Source organism: Vicugna pacos, chromosome 1 (genome assembly GCF_048564905.1).
Source record: "Vicugna pacos chromosome 1, VicPac4, whole genome shotgun sequence".
NCBI lineage: Eukaryota > Metazoa > Chordata > Mammalia > Artiodactyla > Camelidae > Vicugna > Vicugna pacos.
Window position 1 is genome coordinate 35,736,702 of NC_132987.1, and position 19,650 is coordinate 35,756,351.

Sequence of the window (19,650 nt, forward strand, 5' to 3'; positions counted from 1 at the left end):
ATTTTCTAGTACTAATTTTCTGTGTTCCTTGTAAGTTTTGGGGTAGCATTGAATAGATTTTCTCATAAAACATTTTTGCTTTTGTTTATTTCTCTGTCCTTTGTCTTCTCCTCTTCTTCCTCCTCTCTCATTCTTCTGGTTTATTCTTATTAATTAATTAATTAATTAATTTATGGAGTGAGGTAATTAGGTTTATTTATTTATTTATAGATGAAGTACTGGGGATTGAACTCAGGACCTCGTGTATGTTAAGCATGCACTCTACCACTTTAGAGCTCCCTTCCCCCATTCTGGATTATTCTTTATTTTTTATTATACTATCTGGAAATCTTCCAGTGATGATTTTGGTATTTTTCTTATTTTGGTGACCAGCAACACTGAAACTTTCATAGATGTGATTTTGTATGTGTGTGACAATAGTAATATAGTCTGTTGCTTTTTTTTTTTCTCCTGCCCTCAACTGACCTGCTTCTGTATCTGAGTTATTATTGCTTTTAGGAAAATAAGTGGAGAGCTAGGCTGACTCCAAGGACCATGGAAATAGACACAGCATTGTTGAGGTGTTCTTTCTGCCAACCCCCAGATCATGGGACATTTCCCTGCTGGGCTGTTTAACATTCTAGGTCAACTAGTTTATTGGGGGGTGGTAGGGGGAGGTGAGGAGGGAAAGACAGGAGTTAGAGTTATGTCAAAACATGTTGTTGCTTTCAGGCAATTAAATTAATTAAATTTTATAATCTGGTACTTAGAAGTGAATGTCTTTTTTTTTAAGGTTTATTTATTTATTATTTAATTTATTAATTTATTTTTTTATTGAGTTATAGTCAGTTTACAGAAGTGAGTTTCTTAAATGATATACTAAAAGAAAAACATCTCAATGACAATTTAGCCAAGTGGATTTCTCATTCTTCTGCGCAGAATGGTGTAGACAAACTATGTTTGCTTCATTCAGTTTCACCTGCTCCCAAGTACATGGGTACCTGCATGCGCCTCGGGAAAAGTGGAAAAGGGCCGAGCTCCAAGCTTGTTCTTTTCAAAACAATTGTTTTGTTTCATAAGAACTTTGTTGATTCTCAAGTAAATGTGAAGAAGTCTAATGGCACTGGGAGTATTAAGAAAAATATTTTCAACCAATAGATTTTGAAACCAATTTAACTATAGGCTTAAACTGGGTGAAAGGAAATATTCTTTTATCTATTGGAATAAATGTGGGCTTGTTTGTCAAGAATACCAGAGGAAATCTGCCAAGTCAGAAAAATATTTGGATTTAAATTCTGTAATAGGTTGAATGATGGGCCTCCAAAAGATAGGTCCATATCCTGGAACTTGTGAATGTGACCTTATTTGGGACAAGTGTCTTTGTAGATGTAATTAAGTTACAGATCTTGGCAAGAGCTCATCCTAGATTACCCATGTCAATCCTACATCCCATGATAAGTGTCCTCAGAAGACAGACACAGAGGAGAAGGCTAGCAAAGACAGAGGCAGATTGGAATTATGTAGCCATAAACCAAGACACCATTAGAAGCTGGAAGAGGCAAAGGAGAATTTTCCCCTAGAGCCTTTGGAGGGAGCGCAGCCCTGGCTGACATCTTGATTTCAGAACTTCTGGCTTCCAGAACTATCAGAGAACAATTTTCTCCTGTTTTAAGCTACCAACATTGTGGTACTTTGTTTCAGCAGACCCAGGGAATGAATTCAGATCTCTTCCTTAAAAATACTAGACTCTTACAATGTGGAGTTCTCTCCAGAAAACAGAAACAGCATTTATTAAGTACCACTATGGGAGGCACTGGCTAAATGCTTAACTTAAATGATTCCTATTTTAAAAATGAAGAAATTGAGGCCCAGAGTCTCACTGTGACCACACGGGGAGCTGGGTGTTAATCTGCCAAGAGGCAGTGTGCTAAGTAGCATGAGCTCTGACTCTGGGTGCTGTCTGGATTTGGCCCCGGCTGAGTTGCTCAACCCATTTGACTCCACTTCCTCTACTGGAAAAAAAAAGGAATGATAATAGAACTTTATTCATACAGTTTCTAGGAAGATTAGGAGTTGGAAAGTATTTAGAATCATACATGGGAAGGCCTTCAAGGAATGGTAATTGTTATGATTATTATATACTAGAACTGATATATTATTGCTAAGGCTATGAATACCAGGCAAAGAATAAAAAAGAATGAGATCATTTTTTAAGGCAGAATGGGTGGACTTTACCAGTTATTAAGATAGAAGCTACTTTTAGAGAGATCAGTCTTCAGAACGTTTATTCAGTTCTGGTGTTGCCATCGGAAAGGAGAGAAAAAAATACGTTTCCTCATTTCAAAGATGAGAACACTGAGACTCACTGTGTATTCATACCTCACCTACTGTCAGTAGCCAAGGAGGAAGGAACACTGGGATATAGTTTTAGGGTTCTCTCACTCCAAAGTGGTCTTTCTATCACACCAAATGCCTTTACAAATGCTGTGCCCAACAGGGTATTTTTTGAATTAGTAAAATCAAGCTTCATTGTCAGTAACTTTAGAGTAAGTGAAGCTTCCTGAACTCTTTTGAAATGAAGAAATTGTTGCCAACTGTTTCAGAACCATAAATCTCTTAAAACATTACAGCAAAAAGGACGGATTAAGAAACAATCATTCAGAAGATAAATCTGTTTCTTTTTGTCCACACTCTCTCCTCTTTTTAAATTTTTTCCATTTACTATAGATTTAATAAAAGTGGGTAGGTGGCTAGTGGTAATCTAGGTGTTTTTCTTTTTTTCATTCCATTTCCCTTTCTTTCTTTCTTAAAAATAAAATAAGCAGAAAGAAAACAAATGTCCCATATGAACACTGACCAGCCTTACTCTTATTAACATTTTTTAAGAAAATGTTTTTATTTTATCCTATTTCTCTCTTAATTTGTCCTCTCTGGTTAACTAAGTACTTACTGAAACATTTACTCCTGTCTTATATCAAAGGTCTTCCAGGGTAAGATGCTGCTCCATTTAAATAAAAAATGAAGGATGCCGAAACAGAAGCAACTTTAACCAGCAGACCCACAAATCAGATAGCAGCTGGTGCTATGTAATCCTGACACTGGCACTTGTACTGGGATTGGCCAGAGGTTCCTAACCAGGAGGCCAAGAACTTGGTGGTGGTGGGGGGGCGGGGGGGAGAATGAATCTGTGAACCACTTGAAATGTTTGCAAATTTTGCATAAACATTTCCAGTATACACTTCAAAGGAGACTGTCATGTCTGTAAACTAAGAACCACTGTTTTGAGGCCTGATTACTAAAGTTAATTGCCACATTTTACTCCTTTGTATCATCTTAAATGCCATGATAATATCGAGTCTACCATAAATGTTTCTTGGTTGCTTAAGCAACAACCAGAAGCTCCCTCTTATTAAAGATGTCATCTTGCAATCAGAAGGGGCAGATTTCTAAAAGTGAGATTCCTTGATATAATGAGAAGAATCTACCTGCCTAGGAGGGTCCAGGTCTGGGTTCTTGTCCTTGCTCCTTCGAGAAATGATTCTGTGTGCGTTACTTCTCCTCTCTGGGTTGCAGTTTCTTCATCTGTGAAATTAAGATTTCAGTTAAATCCAAAGATGCCTTCAAACTTTAGAACAACTCTATTCCATGTTAAAGATGATTAAACGTCTTAGATGGATGATCTCCCACAAAATTCTAGCATGTAGTATAAAAACAAAGCATGACAAGTTAGCCTCATTTGAAAATTTATTTTTAGAGAAGGTTGTAGTATTGAGGACATGTCATTGTCCTTAATGGACTCTGAGGACTATAAGGTGCACATTACCATCCATAGCAGGGTTGCAGGGAGGCCCCAGGTGGGACAAAGAGACAGAAGCTAAGACCCTCCCATCTCACTTTTAGCAGAGTAGCCTGCTTTTAGTCTGCTTTATACACTGGGTTTCTGGGAAAGATTTTGTTTGTAGAAAATGTTTCTTGGTTTTAACTAGTCTTTGTTGATGTCCATGTGGGGGAGAAAAAAGGAAACAGAGATTAGCTTAATCACTGTATTTAAACCTCTGTCTCTGAAAAAGCCTGGGAAACAGAGTCAGAAGCCTTAAGGCTTATTTCCTATTTTATTTATTTATTACTCTGTCACATCAGGCAAGTCAGATAGTCTTTCTGAATCTTTGTTCTCACATATAGAATGATAATAATATCTTTTCCACAGGGTAGTTGTAAGAATTAAATGAAATAATGTTTGCGAAAGTGTTTTGTAATTAGTGAAGCATCATAAAGATGGTGAGTGGGTCTTGAGTGGTGAGCCCCAGAGCTCTGCATTTTGTCCTCACCGTTGTAGCATTTTTGTGTATCTGATTTATGTCATAGAAAATATGCCTGATTCAATTTTCTGATGAGCCAAAGTTATGGGGTGGAGTTATAAAAGACTTAGCAGATTACAAAGTTCCAAAAATGACTGAGGGTAAAACTTAGGAAAATACAAAGTCTTGTTTTTCAGTTCAAAAAGTCAATTGTCCAAGGGTAAGATAGGGAAAATGTGGCCCATGATCAGTTAAAACAAAACAGACTAGGGAATTATCCTTGCCTTCAAGTTCTTTTTGAGCCAATAGTGTTGGGAAATAGTTGGCAAATAAATAAGTGATCCAATTGTCTTAGTCCATTTGAACCCTTATAACAAAATACCACAGACTGGGTATAAACAACAGAAATTCATTTCTTACAGTTCTGGAGACTGGGTAGCCCAAGGTCAAGGAGCCAGCACAGCTGCATTCTGGAAAAGGCCCCCTTCCTGTTCCTAGTGCCACCTTCTCTCTGTGTCTTCACATGGTGGAAGGGACAAGGGATCTCTCTGGAGCCTCTTACAAGAACACTAATCTCATCATGAAGGTTCCATTCTCAAGACCTAAGCACTTCCTCCTAATACCATCTCCTTTGGGAGTTAGGAGTCAACATATGAATCTGGGGGGACACATTCAGACTGTAGCACCAATATTCTGATATATTTATAGAAGTACTGTGCCATAGATAAGGAAAGGGAGCTACAGCTCTTGGTTTGATTACCATCCTTCTTCCAGCTGTTAAAAACGGTCACTCTAGTAAATTGAGCACATCCACAGGAAGCTAGATGGAGCAAATCTGGGAGGTTTCCAATGGGAAGTATTGACAGCAGATCTGGGGGGAGGAATGTGGTTACGGAGGTCTTAAAAGATCTAAAAGATTTTAAATGGTGTTACAAGCTATTATGGAGGGGTAAGTTTGGAATTGTTTTTATTGTTTTCAGAGGTGAATCTCAGGAAAAACTTTAAATAATAAGAGCAATCTAAAGGGAAAGTGGTGGGCTGATTGAAGTAGTAAGAATTCCATTAGGGAAACTGTTCAAGCAGAGTCCAGACAAAACCTTCTGAGGGTTGCTATCAACCAGGAGGGAGGGTTTAATAAGAGATTTCTAAGCTTTCATCAAGTCTAAGATACTATTTCTATGATAGAATTCAGTGTCCCACTGGAGAATGATTTGCTTCATTAATTTTTTTTTTTTTGTCGTAATAAGAGTTTGGGTTTGGAAATTGGCAAGCTCCAGTTTGCCACTGTGTGATATTTGGGATGTTGCATAATCACTGTAAGCATCAGTTATGTCCTGAGTAACACGGAGATGGTTAATTCTGTGTTGCTGTGAAGATTGCACAACACTGGTAATGGATGGTTAATGGTGCCTGGTCTTAATAATAGCTCAAGGATGGTAACTTTTATCACAATTTTTATTTGTTCCTCTTATTTTCTACATGATTCTATTTCTTTTCCTAAGCGATTCCTTTCTGGTGACTCTATTGAGCCGCCTGTCCTGACATCTCCTTCAAGACTGGGTTAGAGCTTCTTTCTACTTCCCTGTCATAGCACTTATCACACTGTAGGATGCTTGTGTTACCGTCTCTCCTCTCTAGAAAGTGGCCTGAGAAGCACGGGTGATGTGAGTGGGTAAAATGGTGATTCCTATGAGTCCGGGAGAAAGAATATTCACCCTGTAGGTTAGGGGTGGGTACCATATCATCTGTTTAGTGTTGCATCAGTTTTTCTTTCCTCCTAAGGGGAGGAAACCTGTGGGACAACATTTTCGTCCTGAATTATAGCCTGATTTTCCTGCCCATCAAAACCAGAACCAGGCCAACCTGATTGATTTTTTTCTTTGTTTAAAGTTTTAGGCAATAAAATATCCTATTAAAAATTTAAGGACCAAGCTCTCTCTGTGGAGTCTCAAGGAATAAAAAGAGTTGGTAACTGAAGTACTGAGGTCAGTTACATATTCCTATCCCTAATTTTTTCTATCAGTCAAATGATTCTAAGCTACTTTTACCTAAACATTAGTCTCCAGTGGATGAGTTAATAAAGAGGAAGCAGTTTACTATTCTTAGGAGAAGATAAAAAAACATGAGATTCCCCCATGGTTGGGAAAGAGATTAAGAGAATACTTCTTAACAGCCATGGAGGGACTCATTGAAGTTACTAGGTTTCCATAGGTCAGTCACTGGTTGGTTTTTCATCTTATTTAGAAGATAACAGAAAACTGCATGTGAGGAGGCACTATGATAAATCTGACCAAAGGTCTTACACAAAAAAGAGGATAATTAGATTTTCAAAAGAAATAAAAAAGAAAACATAACACTTTTAAGTTCAGATAAGACTTGACTTCAAATAAAATTTTTTTCCACTTTTCTTCTTTCTTCTGCATCAGTGAACATTTATTGATGTTTATTGGGCATGACATTCTATGCAAAACAAGTATGTTCCAGAAGAACAGAGATGAACTGGCATTCTGGCTGGTGGGTGTGAGAGCAGTAGAGGTATTATTGCCCCAGAAAAATTGCTTTGGGGATGCCATCTTGAGCTTATTTCTTTCTTTCTGTTTCTAGTCCTTTAAATTTTCTTGTTCAATATCCTACTTATATTTATTCCCAAAATCTCATTTTAATCTCCTCAGAGATCTTGACCTCAAAGTGAAAACCTTAGCTTGGAATTCCTAATGGACATCCTCTGATCTTACAATGGAGCTGAAAGAGCAGGGCTGCAATATTTGAATAGCAAACTGTCACCCCGGACTCTGCCATTCTGGATTGGTACTAATAGCGGCTATTTACTGAGCAGCTTATGTCCCAGAACTTTGCTAACCACTTAATAAATATTACCTTATGCAATTCACAACACTATAATAGAGGCACTGTTTCTATACCTATTTTACAAATGAGAAAACTGAGGCATTGGGAAATTTAAATATTGACCCAAAGTCTCACAGCTAATGCAGAGTACACACTCTTTTAACTACTCTCCCAGACTGCCTCTCTATGCAAGACCTCTGGTCACAACTTGGCAAATCATCCATCCCTCCATCCCTCCATCCCTCCATCCATCCAATCAGATATTCAGTAAGCAGGTACTAGAGATATAAACTATGAGTAGGATTGACATACTCACGCTCCTCAGGCCACTTTCTAGAGAGGAGGAGAGACAGTTGCACAAGCATCCTACAGTGTGATAAGTGCTATGACAGGGAAGTAGAAAGAACTAACCTAGTCTCAAAGGGGGTGTCAGGACAGGCAGTTCAAAAAGTTCTTGTCCTCATGACTGTGTGCACTGACTGTAGCAAAAGGCATATAATGTAACCTCTAGAAAGAAAGTTCTTTGAAGTAAGGTCTATGTTGTTCCCTCAGCACTTGGCACATAGTGACTGCTTAATTACAATCTGTTGAATGAATGAATGAGAATTCTAATGCTCCGTAATAGCTCCACTATAACAGGGAGGCTTTTGATTTATTTCTAACCTGAGTCTGACCATTGTTAAACGCTTCTCCTCTAAGCCTGTAATAAACATTCCCTTTTGACTTAGAGAAAATCAAATCCCCGCTCCCTTTTAAGCCATTTTCTAAAAGTTCTATTTCAGGAGAGCTGCTACACCCATTATATTTTACTAGAACAATGTGTCCGCAGGTATCTTTTAAGCCAGGTGCCCTGAGTAGAGATTCTGGGACAGTTCCGGAAAGAGGCCGCTGTCTGGTGGCTTTTCCCCTCTTGTTTCCAGTTGATCTGTGGGGTTCCATGCTCTGCTGGTTCTGAAGGATCTGTTCTCCCTTCACCTTTCCAGAGTGGCCTAGAATTTTTTCTTCCTCTCAACTTCTCCCATACCCTCTTTACTCTTTCAAAAGGTGTTAAGCTTGGGAAAGTGGTTCTTAATTATTGACCACATAATCCTCCAGCAGACTGCAAGAATTCAGGGCAAAGCTAGAGAGAAAGACCAAAAGAAAACTTAAAAGCCCAGGCTAATAATGATTTCTCTTAGCAAGAATTCTTGTTGTTCTAAGGCAGTGTTTTATTTAGGTTGTAGTTGTTTAGAAAAGGTATGAAATTATGTCTTCCTTGTGGTTGCTTGGAATGTGTTGGGGGTAATGTAATATTTTCTTTGGTGAAGCACCAGTAAATCCAAGGTAGTAAAACAATGCTGATGCAAAAGGGGAAACCAAAGCTCCCAAGGGGAGAAGTCCACCTGGAGCAGGTAATCCTTATCGCCTATCCCACACATGATCTTTATATTAGCTAATTACATACTTTTACTTCCTAGTCTGATGCCACAATTTAAAATTGTACCTCTTGCCCTTCCCTGCTTAATTTTTCTCCAGAACCTTATTTCCTACTCATACACTACATAATATATATATGTCTGGCAGCCCCTCTTGAATTTAAGCTTCTCAAGGATAGGAATTTTTGTCTGTTTTGTTTATTACTCATCCAGGACCTAGAAGTGTCCTAGTACAGGGTAGATGCACAATAAATATGTTGAATAAAAGAATTATTGATTCTGATCAATTCAATATTAATAAATAATAACCATGATCAGATTTTTCTTCCATGTATTTAATTTATAGATAACTGGTTGGATATTTAAAACTATAGAAATCTGAGAAAATATGACAGTAGGACCTCTACAAAAGCTTCAGTGGTCAAAAAAACTGCATGGAACCCATTTTCACCAGCATGGTATGCTCTTCTAAACCTAGACATGGAATGATGAGCTTGGGCTGGTAAGAATGAAAAATCTTGAGGTTTCCCAATGCAGGTAGACTTACTTGAATCCCTAAAGCTATGGGTATGTTTGGCTCAGCGTACTCATAACTGTTCCTGGCAACAAGTTCAGTTGCTCACTACCCCCATGAAACTTAGAGACTCACTAATTTTGTATCCCCATTTCCGGACATCCAATTCCATTACCATCCAATTCCATGGTTCTGAGTACAGGATCTGGCAGTTTATGGGAATTTAAAATATAAAAGATGAATAGAGGAGACTATCAATTATTTGGGAGCTTCTCCTACATTTGAGATTGTTTAATCACCAGAGATGCTTCCCAGCAGTGGCATGTCAGTGTGCTCTCAGCCCTACAGTGGCCACTCCAACTCTTCCTTTCTCCCCAAGACTCCAACTTCCAGGCCAGTCTAGTGGAAGTGAAACCAGGCTAATCTGAGTGGCAGACAAGTACACTTTTGGCTGAGATTCAGGTACCCTCCCTCTCTCTCACCCATGTAGCCTCTCTCAACAACTGGCCTGAAGAATGGATAAAGGACTAGACTTACCTAAAAGCAGGAGGAATGACTAGCCTCACTGAGCTTGGATGAGTCCAAAAGATAGGGTATTGCAAACAGATTCTCTAGTAGGACTGCAGAATGACATTTGACTTATTTCTAAACAGAGGAAAACTTGGTAGATCTCTAAAAATATGCATATCATATAGCTGTGTAATACCTGTGCCACCCATTTTGAACCCACATGTTCTTTTAAGACCTTGGATTATTTATTAAAAACGGCTTTATTGAGATATAATTCAAGTACCAGAAAATTCAGCCAAAGCACAGAATTCAGTAGTTTTTAGTATACTCACAGTTATGCAACCATTACTAATTGATTTTAGAACATTTTTTGTCACCGCCAGAAGACACCTTGTACCCTTTAGCAGTAACTCCCCTTTCCTGCTCAACTCCACCCCCCTACTCCAGCCACATGCAATCACTAATCTACTTTCTGTCTCTATAAGTTTGCTTATTGTGGAGACGTTATATAAATCGAACCATACAATATATAGTTTTCCACTTAGCATAATCTGCTCATTGTTCATCCATGTTGTAGCATGATCAATACTTGATTCCTTTTTATTGATGAATAATATTTCATTGTCCCATTCCATATCACATTTTATCTATCCATTCATCAGTCAATGGATACTTAGGTTATTTTCACTTTTTAGCTAGTATGAGTAATGCAGCTGTGAACCTTTGTGCACAAGTTCTTACATGGACATAGATTTTCAATTCTCTTGGATAATTCCTAGGAGTAGAATTGTATGGATTATGTGGTAACTCTATGTTCAGCTTTTTGAGGAACTACCAACCTATCTTCCACAGTAACTCACCGTTTTACATTCCCACCAGCAATGTAAGATGGTTTGAATTGCTCCACCTCCCCTTCAACAATTGTTATTATCTTTCTTTTTGATTGTAGCCATTTTGGTTGGTGTGAAGTGGCTTGTGTTTTTAATCTTCATTTCCCTAATAACTAATGATAGATAACTATGTGTTGATTGGCCATTTGTACATCTTCTTTAGAGAAATGTCTAAAATCTCTTGCCCATTTTTAAATGGGTTGTCTTTTAGTTGTTGACTTTCTCCTCTTTTACCTTAAGATCGGGGGATGGTTGGAAGAAGAAAGCCTCAGACCTTTCACCTGCTCTGCCTAGAGTAGAGTTTCTAGGCAACACAAAGCTGGGTGGAGGAGATGCTGGTGGCCTGCTTTCCCAGGAATGTATCACTGCTCTATACTGGGCTCTAGGTTGAGAGAGAGCCCTGTGTTTTTGGCTCCCCTTCCCGCAGTGGAGCACCATCATACCTAGCGGGAGCTGGCGGGGAAGTGGGTTGTGGCTGAAAAACCAAATTCTTGGTGCCCTTACTGAAACTTAGTAGATTGTCTTGAAAAGTTTTGCTTCATTTCCTCAGGACAATTTCCAGAGACTAAATAGCTATTTACCTACAATTTTCAACAATAATTTTAAAGTTATTGTTGTTTTGCCAATGGAGGGAAGGGTTCACAGAGCTCCTCAACCACCATTCTGGAAGTTGAGTCCCATTTGGATAATTTTTAATGAAGATTTTGCACCTCATATAATTGGTGGTAAAATAATTTATGCTGACATAGTAGATATAGAATTACAAAGGACAGTTTTTATAAAAGTTTTTGCAAATTCACAAACAGTGGATTAAGAAACCCAATTGAAGTTGAGGACTTGTTGACTTTCAACTTCATATCTGGTCAATTTTGAGAGTACCCATGTATTTGGTTTGGCAAACCATTGTTAATTTATGGTTATTAAATAGTTGTATAGAAATATTTCAATAATATGGGTGAGAGTACATTTCATATGTTGTTGCTGCTCTAGTAATCTATGTGCAAAGCTATCACAGACGTTGAAACTGTCATCAAATTAATGCCATTTAAAAAAGCACAGGAATGATTCAGATGAGGAAATCAAGTTATTAAAACCTCTTTAGTTTTACGCCCTAATCTCAAAAGTTCACAAGCAAAAATGATCATGTATTTCTTAATTTTTGTTTAATTCTAAAGAACTAGTGGGCCACAAAGTCTTGTGGAAAAACAACTTTCCCAACGTCCCTGGTACATTTATTTGTAGTTTTAGGGCTTAGATTTACATTTAACAATTCTTCAAAATCTTATTTGATAGAGGGTTGAGCTCATATGTTAATTGCCAACCAGTTGAATGTCACTTTAGTTGAAACAGATCTAGAATCTCTGCTCATATCTAAACCCTTCTCAATCCACTATACCACATCTCCACCCCAATGGCAAAGTTTACTATATGATCCTTTCTCCTTGGGTTCCTTATAAGTAATCGCTTCACTATCTTTGAGAAAATACATACTGTTTAATAACTATGAGAAAATGTTAAAATGTATTCCTTGTTGGAAATTCTTCACTTCTGAGCAGTTGACTTGTGTGTATTACTGCCTCAAGTAGCTTACTGGCAAAAGAAAGTATTGTATAAGAGCATGAAACTAGATAAAGATGAATATTTAAGAGTAAACTCAAGCACCTTCCAGTGACATTTCTCTGCATAGTTATTACTGAACTACACAAAGATAAATAATGAAAGTAATGAACAAAGTAATTTTCTTTTGGCTGGAAAAGTTTCAGTAATAAAGTTTGGCTTCTGTTGAGTGAAACATCTTAGTTTCTAACATGGTTAAAGGCAAATGGAAAAACTCAGTCAATTCTTAAAATTTTTAATGCAGTTAAATAATAACCTGATACATTGCATTATGTATTAATTTTTCCCTGTAAAGACAGGAATTCTCTCCGTCTAAAGCTACTTTACGGCTCAGGCGGATATTTGGAAGATGCTTACCTCCCGGTTGGGTGTATTTCCCTGCGGCTTAGGTGAGCACCAGCGCTTTGGCTCCTCCCCAGTTGCGGCGAGCTTCCCACTGCGCTGGGAGCCTGGAGCCTCCCGGAGTTAGGTGTTCGGCCCCGCCCTTTGCACTATTGCTAAAACTCCAATTCTGCTAGACTTGATTCCGGTGATTAATTATTGACAAAAGGAGAACACTCCCAGGCAAACTTGTGTCCAACTGCACTGCTCCCAACGACTCCTTCCAGAAGAGAATTCCGGCTGCACCACTCCCCTCCCCCCTTGCTCTACGGTCCCAACTTCCCACACCCTGCCACTCAGTCCTGGGCGATCAGGCTCGTCCTCGGAGGAATGCAGCCCAGCGACTTCCACATTTTAAATTTTGGTTTCCTGCAGCTCGTTAGCACTTCTAAGGCACCAGCCTCTCAGGAGGGGGCGCTTTCCGGGTGCAGGGGAAGCCCGGGCTCCGAGAGCAACGGAGGAGGCTAAGGCGTCGCTGTCACCTCCGGCTGCTGCAGTAAACCCCGAGTCGCGGCGGGGATGGGGAGGAGGGGATGGGGAGGCGCCCTCCCCCTGGCTCGGGCTGGGAGCCCCGACACTACGAGAGGGGCACGTACTTCGGTGGGGGTTGGGGGCGGTGAGGCGGGCAGATAAACAGGAGGCTCAAAGATGGGCGCTTTGGGGCTTTAGCCTAAGCCAACGTTAACCCTCCCAGGGAAAGCCTATGCCCAGCACCCATCGATCTGCAGACTTCGGCAAGGGGGCGAAGCCGGGCGGACGCCGAGCACTGCGGTCTGAAACTCAGCAGCAGGCTGTGAAGTGAGCCCAGGGCTCCGGGCCCGGGCAGCAGTCGGCCCAGCAGGCGTCCCACGGCCTTCGTCTGTCAGAAAATGGAAGAAGCAAACCCTTTTAGCTTTGGCAGTTAATTTTGGTGCCTTTGAACGTGCAAAATGCCTCTCCCCGCCCCACATCCTCCATCTAGACACCTTCCCTCCTCCCCGTGGCCGGGAGGTTAATGGTTGAAAAGCTGAACCACCTCAGGGAAACGGAAGGATCGTGCCCGGGGAACTTGTGTGTGCTCACTCACAAGTGAAGAGAATTAATTGGGCCCGGACTGCGGCAGGAAGGCAAACTGGGGAAAGGGCTGGGAGGAGGCTCGGTGCTGACACTCTCGGCGCGGGCTGCGGAGGCTCCGGGGCAAGTGAACCCAGCGCTTGCGCTCGGCGCTCAGTTATCTTTCCGAGGAGGCGCAGAATGATCGCGAAGAGCATCTTTCCTGAAAACCCGCATCCAGAACACCTTCGATCCGTTCTCTGCCGAGGACAGAGTGCTTATATTTAATGCCGCGGCTGCTCGCTGAGAGCGCAGAGGCCCATGAGGCTCCCGGCCCTGACATCTCCGCAGCCGAGACTCTGCCCGAGTCCCAGGGGCGTCCGGCGCGAAAGCCTCTTTTCATTAATGTGTATTTGGGCAACATCTGCCAGTCAGCCCCCACCGCCTAAGGAGGAGGCACTGCACATGCTTGGCCTGATTGTGCTGAAGCGCGAATTTTAGTTGCGGCCAGGTTTCTTCTCATTTCACAGCGCGCTTCCAGCAGGTTCCAAGCTGATGGTGCAACGAAAACAGAGACTCACGTCACTGGGTGGCGGTTTCTCCAAGCAGGAGGGAGGACGTCCCCAAAGAAGGCTGAAGATGCTCGGGGCCAGGGAAGGAAACCAATAGAAACTGAGCACCTTGGAGCCTGTGTTGTGCTTCTTTTCTTTATCTTGTATCTAAACATTAGCAACCACTGCTAGTGTTTATTTATCACTGTATGTCCTTTACACTTCTTGCCTCTTGGCTTCTCCTGACAAACCTTGTCATGTTGGCAGCTCAAGTATGACCACCCCCTCTAAGAGATGAGGAAGGAGAAACCCTGAGGAGTGACTCTCCAGGCTCGCCAAGCACGTTTTGTGGTGGGGCCAGTACTATTTACTGGCTCATTTTTCATTATCTAGTTCTCTCACTAGGTTATGACATGCCTGCTCCCCTCCCCTATGATTGTACATTTGTAGAAACATAGAAACAGGTCTCTCTTTCTCCTACTAAAGGTTTGTGAAGTGGATATGAGGCCTTGCAATTATTCCATCTGGATGTGGGGAGAAACTAGTATAGCTGGGAGAAGCACCAAGACTATTAAAAATAATCTTAAATGACATATGTAACAAAACCACAAACACCTTTATGTATATCTTTGTACCCCCAGATGGAGAGTAGGTGTTTTTTCATACAAACATAGAACATTCTCAAAACTTAACTAGATCACAAAATAAAGATGAACACTTTTTTTTAGATGGACACATATTAAATGGCAGAAATCATACACACCACATTTCCCCCCCCCCATTGATATTGTAAAACTGGACATTTAAACATGCTTGAAATCTAGATTAAAGGAATGACAAATAGGAAACTAAAGACTCTTTAGAAACAGAAGAAAAACAAAAATCCTACATAAAATCAGGAGAGAACAGAAAAGCCATACAACATTAAATGCATTTATTGCAGAACAATGTACAAACTAAGAAACTTAGAAGAAACTGCAAGAGAATGATGTGAACTAATGCTAAAGATAAAAGCAAAAATTAATGAAATGGAAAAGTTAAAAAAAAAAAGCATCAAGGCGAATTGATCCATAAAGCTTCCAGCATCCTTTTAAAAGACTTTTGCTACGCAGTAGTTGGTTAAAAAAAAAAAAAAAGAATGTTCAGGTTTTGAAAGTAGAAATTATCTTAAAAATAAAGCCCTCCTATTTTATGAGAGAAAGTTTGATTAAGGATAATAATGACAGAACTGTCAATATCTGAAATATAGATTGGTCTAAAGTAGCTGTATTAGTCAGGGTTCTCCAAAAAACAGAACCAATTATCTACCTACCTACCTACCAAGAGAGATTTATTATAAGAAACTGGCTCACGCACGATTATGGAGGCTAAGGAGTCCCCAAATGCATGGTTGGAAGCTGGAGACCCAGGAGAGCTGATGGTGTAAATTCCAGTCTAAAAGCTGGTGGGGTTAAGACTCAAGAAGAGTTGACTTTTCAGCTCAAGACTGAAAGCAAGAAAAGACCAACATGCTGCTCAAGCTGTCAGGCAGGAGGAATTACCTCTTACTCAGGCTTTTTGTTCTATTTAGGTCTTCAACTGATTGGATGGGGTTTCAGGAGAAGCCACAACAGGGAGGGCAGTCTGCTTTGCTGAGTCTAAGATTCATCTCATTGAGAAACACCCTCACAGACACACTCATGACAATGTCTGAACACCCCATGGCCCGATCAAGTTGATACATAAAATTGATCATCAAAGTGGCCAAAAATTTTGATTGATCTATCCATTTTGCTTTGGATTTTGACATGACTGCATCTCTCCCAGTATAAACTTACTTTGCACATTCTTTGCTAGGCAATTTATTGCTTCTTTTAAGGCTTTTGGTTGAATAATAGTCTTCTCTGACTTCTTTTTTTATCCTTAATTACTTGAAGTAAGACTCTTCAGCTATAATGAATAGCTGTATAATGAGAAAAGGAGGACTCCAGCCCCATCATTGCCTGTTCTTCATTGAGTGAATTGTCCCGTCTTCAACAAAACATCCTTCTCTGACTATTCAGCACTATGGAAATTCATTGTTGCTCTAGTGTCATGACATTTTCCTATGGAGAATTTGGCATTTATTGTGAAGTTATTATTTTTAATTACTGTCAAATTAAACATTTGGGCCAGGGTTGCACTAGGCATAAACTGAACAAACCCAGAGTGAAAATAAGACATAAGAAAAGAAGGCAACAAGAAGTTGCAGAGGTCTAGAGTAAACAACAGGAAAAGAAACTCATAGAAACACATGGCAACTGGGAATGAAACCATTGTCGTTTTGGGGTAGTCTGTCCCAGTCTTTAATATCTGATCTAGTGATCTGTATTTGAAATTTATGAGACAGTTTTGTGAGAGGCATCCGAGGAATTTGGTGAAGCCTCTTAGAAACCACATACTAGTCACCTAAGAAACTTTTCCCAACAGGACCAGACTTTTAAATATCAGGCAGGTCCCAACATGCCATTGCCTGCATAAGTTAAAACAGACTGACCACAACTAGCCACCAAAAGTTGATATTGGTCTTCATCTTTTCATTTGTTTAAATGGTTGTCATTTTCTGCTAGCTATTATTTTTTTAACAGCATTATTGAAATATAATTCACATATGATTTAAATTACTCATTTATAAGGTATAGGTCAGTGGTTTTTAATGTGTTCACAGAGTTGTGCAACCATCCTCACTATCTAATTCCAGAATATTTTCATGACCCCAAGAAGGAATTTCATATTTATTAGTCACTTCTCATTTCCTTAATTCCCCCTCCCCACCCCCAGCCCTAGGCATCCCCAGCACAACTTTCTGTCTCTGTAGATGTGCTTATTCTGGACATTTCATATAAATGGAATCATATACTGTATAGTCTTTTGTGACTGGTTTCTTTTACTTAGCATAACATTTTTAAGGTTCTTTCATATTGTAGTCTGTATCAGCTATCCATTCATTTTTATTGCTGAATAGCATTCTATTGTGTGACTATACCACATTTTATTTATTCACTCATCATTTAATGGGCATTTGAGTTGTTTCTACTTTGGGGCTATTATGAATGACACTGCTGTGAACATTTGTGTACATATCTTTGTGAAGACATATGTTTTATTTCTCTTCTGTATGTACCCAGGGGTGGAAGGTTTGGGTCACAAGATAACTCTATTTAACTTTTCAAGTACTGCCAAATGATTTTCTAAGGTGGGTGCACAATCTTATGTTCCCACCAGTAATGAATGAGGGTTCCAATTTTTTCATATCCTGAGCAACACTTGTTATTGTTTGTCTTTGTGATTTTAGCCATTCTGGTGGGTGTGAAATGGTGTCACATTGTGGTTTTGGTTTGCATTTCCCTAATGAATCATGATACTGAGCATTTTTCATAATGTATTCATTATTTGTACACCTTTCGACAAATGTGTATTGAATTTTTTGCCCATTTTAAAAATTGGGTAATTTAATTGGATCTTTTTATTGTTGAATTGTGAGAGCTCTTTAAATATTTTGGATACAAGTCCTTTGTCAGAATATGATTTGAAAACATTTTCTCCCATCTTATGAGTTGTTTTTTCACTTTCTTGATGCTGTTCTTTGAAGCATATGAGTTTTTAATAGTTTGACAAAGTCCAATTTATCTTTTCTTCTTTGATCTTTTGGCCTTTTGGTGTCATATGTAAGAAACCATGGCTAACTCAAGCTTATGTAGAGAGTTACTCTTCTATTTTCTTTTGAGATTTTTAGAGTTTTAGGTTTTACATTTAGGTGTATGATCCATTTTGAATTAATTTTTGTGTGTGATGTGAAGTAGGTATCCAAATTCATTCTTTTGCAGGTGGATATCAAGTTGTCCCAGCACCACTTGTTGAAAAGACTGTATTTTTCCTGTTGAATTGTCTTAGCACCCTTGCCAACATTAGTTGACCATTGTTATGAACTGAATGCTTGTGTTCCCCAACATTTATACTTTGAAATCTTATCCCCAATGTGATGGTATTTGGAATTGAGGCCTTTGGGAGGTGATTAAGTCAAGAAGGTGGAACCCCCATGAATAGGATTTGTGCCCTTATAAGAGGCCAGAGAGCTAGAAAGTGCTCCTTTCACCCTATAGAACACAGGAAGAAGTCTGCAGTCTGCAACCTGGATGAGGGCCCTTTCCACAACTCAACCACACAGACACCCTGTTCCTAGACTTCCAGCCTCCGGAACTGTGAGAAATAAATTTCTGTTGTTTATAAGCCATCTAGTTTATGATATTTCTGTTGTAGTAGCCAAAGCTGACAACCATAAATGTAAGGAATTATTTCTGGATACTCAATCCTATTCCTTTGATCAATATTTCTAGCCGTATGCTGTATCATATTGTTTTGATTACTGTAGCTTTATTGTAATAAGTTTTGAAATTGGGAAGTGTTGGTTTTCCAGTTTTGTGCTTCTCTTTTAAGATTGTTTTAACTTTTCTGGATCCCTTGCATTTTCATGTGAGTTTTAGAATCAACTTGTCAATTTCTGTGAAAAAGGCTGCTGAAATTTCGCTAAGGATTGCTGTCCTCTTCTACAGATGAAATCTGTAGATCCATTAGAGGAGTATGCCATCTTAATAATATTAAGGCTTCCAATCCACAAACATAAGGTGTCTTTCCATTTACTTAAGTTTTCTTTAATTTTTTCAACAGTGTCTGGTAATTTTCAGTGCACAAGCCTTGCACTTCTGTTAGACTCTTATTCTAAACCCCAAATATGAATAAAGCTTAGCAATGTCTAGGAATTATGTCTTAGTCAACCCAACATCCTTCCTACTTGGCTTAGTGTCCTGAATTGTGGTTGGCAATCCCCGTGCTTATTGAAGTAAATTGAGAAGACATCGTTTATATTTATAGAAAGTTCACAATATCATTTTTTAAAATTATAGCAACCCATTAAGAAAACAGAAAAATTATCAATCCCATTGAATAAGAAAATTAACTGATAATGTATTAAGTTCAAGAAAGTTAATTGGCATGGCTATACTCAGTCCCTGTCAGATATCAAATTAGATCAAAATTCCTCATTTCCCCCTAGTATTGTATTAATTCTGAAAGCTTTTAAGCCAAGAAACACATTGAGAAGATCAGGGAGAAATGGGGGAGGGCACTAAGTGATTTTTATTGAATTACATTAAAAATGTATATTGTCATATCATCTAGCTTCTTTAGGGCTAAAATAAGGGTTTCACTCTGGGGATGTATTTCTTTCTTGAACTTTTAAATTAGCAAAGTGTTTGCAAAAAAAGCTTATAGTTATCTCCATGCCACATTTCAGTGACCCATGGATGTGAGAATACAAGAATCTTGACTTAAAAATGAAAATTAATTGGACAGAATCAAATGACCACTAGAGAAAGAAAGGAAGCAAGGAAGGAAGGAAGGAAGGAAGGAAGGAAGGAAGGAAGGAAGCAAGGAAGAAAGAAAGAAAGAAAGAAAGAGAGAAAGAAAGAAAGAAAGACAGGAAGGAAGGAGGGAAGGGAAGGAGGGAAGGAAGGAAAAGAGAGACAGAGAGAGAGAGAAAGAAAGAGAATTAAAGTCTGACTACCAGAGATGGAGTTAAAGATGTAGCAAAACTTGGAG

The 19,650-nt window shown here is 39.3% G+C and overlaps 2 protein-coding genes across 7 annotated transcripts in view; one reads left to right on the forward strand and one right to left on the reverse strand.

Moving 5' to 3' along the window:
• The window catches only part of SPTSSB (serine palmitoyltransferase small subunit B), a 44,200-nt gene extending 31,251 nt beyond the window's left edge, over nt 1–12,949 (reverse strand). For 3 of the 4 annotated variants that reach the window (XR_012072281.1, XR_012072280.1, XM_015236471.3), the window contains exons 1-2: nt 12,428–12,938; nt 3,465–3,561 (exon numbers count right to left, since the gene is read on the reverse strand). The gene's annotated coding sequence lies outside the window, so the exon portion shown is untranslated. Of the gene's footprint in view, nt 1–3,464; nt 3,562–12,427 lie in introns of all 4 variants that reach the window. The other variant, XM_006200849.3, reaches the window with a different exon arrangement.
• Nucleotides 1–19,650, forward strand: part of OTOL1 (otolin 1) — a 164,044-nt gene that overhangs the window by 60,616 nt on the left and 83,778 nt on the right. The window lies entirely within an intron of this gene.